This window comes from Syzygium oleosum, unplaced genomic scaffold (genome assembly GCF_021117445.2).
Source record: "Syzygium oleosum isolate NSW1041296 unplaced genomic scaffold, Sole_v2.1 Sole_v2.23, whole genome shotgun sequence".
NCBI classification, from domain to species: domain Eukaryota; kingdom Viridiplantae; phylum Streptophyta; class Magnoliopsida; order Myrtales; family Myrtaceae; genus Syzygium; species Syzygium oleosum.
In genome coordinates this window covers 3732936-3734810 of record NW_026607507.1, presented here as the reverse complement: position 1 = coordinate 3734810, position 1875 = coordinate 3732936, and the positions used below count along the sequence as shown (strand labels likewise).

Here is a 1875-nt window from a genome sequence, read left to right as displayed (position 1 = left end):
GCTTTTCATTGTACCTCTATTTCCTTCTCTTGGAAAAAAATGAATATTTAAAACGTAGGATGCAAAGCCCTGACTTCACTCCATGGTATAAGCGTAACTTGTTGTTGACATCTAAATTTTTCCTAATGATTTAAAGTTTAAATGCATAAAAAATTAATAACTTATTTTTAAATCCTAAGCAAAAATATTTTCATTAAATTACATGGTATATAAATATTATGCGCATTTACATTAATATAATTTAGTGAAACATATTTTCTTTTTATTTTATTTAAAAAATCATTATAAAAATTTAAAGAAAAATAAAAACGAAAAAGAAAAAAAAGAGAAGTCAAAAGGAAGAAAAAGGAAGAAAGGACATAAGAAATTGGTCTGCACATTTTCCTCGAGAAAGAAAGCAAAAAGAGCGGAAGAAGAGACAAACGAACGGAGGAATATCTTCTTTCTCTGGGGGAATACACGTCCAGAGGAGGAGAAGGGAGTGGAGAGGAAGTAAAAGAAAAAACAGAGAGAGAAAGACGTCGGAGGAGGGGAAGTAGGTCGAGTTTCCCGTCGGCCGGCTACGTCCGAACTCCATTCGACGACCTCCAGGCGACGCCCACGAGCCCGCAATTTCTTCGTCCACCGCACCAATCTTCCTCTTTGCCTTGTCTCGGTACAATAGAGACCGGGAGAGAATCGGAAAAAGAAGAGATTTTTGCTCGTTCGCCGGTGGCCCGTTTGAGTAGCTGTCGTTCCCGTCGAAAGCTCCACCAGCTGGCTGCCGTTCGTCGTCAAAGAAGTCACCCGAGCCAGGTAAACCTCCCGGAAATGCCTTTTTTTTTCTCCGCTTACTTGTTTTTAAGAACGTTGAACCAACCAACGAGATTCTGAGCAAACCATGCAAAACCCACCCTGAATCGTGAAGAACAATGTCGAGTTAACACTTAATATACTAGGTTTAGGGCTTGAATGATGGTAAATCCAAGCTTGGGTGTGATGGTCCAAGTCGCATGCTACCTGTTTGATAAAATGCCCAAACGAATGTCGAATCCGTTTTTGTAAAACCGATGCTCTAAAGCTTTGATTTATGCGCGATTCGTTCTAATATTGTTGCTGACTTCAAGTTATCTACGTTTTCTATGTGATTTTCTGGCGTTCGTGCATCACGGTTCGACCATGGACGGAACCTCCACTGGAAAACCATTCCCCTCGCCGGAGCATTGCCTGCGGTTTGAGGCCGCCACAGGCAGTACTATATTTCCTCGCCCTTAGTCTGCATATATGTGTTTGGGTTACTGGAACGGTGGTTGTTTGTTTATGTGCGTTCTCGGCAATATCAAAGTCGCCGGATCCGGTCCAGCGTCGGCCAGAGCGATAGCCATCGGGGAGGAGGCGATGCGGTGATTGACGTACGTGCGACCGGGGTTTCGCCGAGTGGTTGTCTGGCATGGCGGGCATCCCGGCGAAGGTGCGTCTGAGATGGTGGCGTCTCGGTGTGGTTGAGGAAGAAGATGTTCAGTGAGGGCTCTCGGTGAGTACGTGAAAGAAGAAGACCACGCACAGTAGAGGGGAGAGAAATAAAAGATAAAAAGAAGATTGAAAATTCGGATGTAATCCGGGCGGGTCGGAGCGCTGAGTCGGATCGGGTCCTCTGACCCGGTCCGAGATCTTCTTTTATTATTCATTAAAAAAATAAAAAAATTCAAAATAATAATAAAAATTCAAAAAATCCGAAAAGTCCAGAAAAATTAGCTAAGGGTTAGAAATTATTTTTTGGGTTAATTTCATTAGATTTTAGTGTTCATTTTATTTTAGACTTAGTATGAAAAATAGAAAAAATGTGAAAATCCTTGGAAATTTCCAAAAAAAATTGAACAATCAATTAGGGCTTTA

General features: G+C 41.7%; 1 long non-coding RNA gene across 1 annotated transcript; it reads left to right on the top strand.

Annotated features, from left to right (window-relative positions):
• Positions 1-472: 472 nt before the first annotated feature.
• Positions 473-1341, top strand: LOC130134735 (uncharacterized). The gene is made up of 2 exons (XR_008814264.1): positions 473-795; positions 1107-1341. It is a non-coding gene; the product is annotated as an uncharacterized LOC130134735 (long non-coding RNA).
• The last annotated feature ends 534 nt before the right edge of the window (positions 1342-1875 follow it).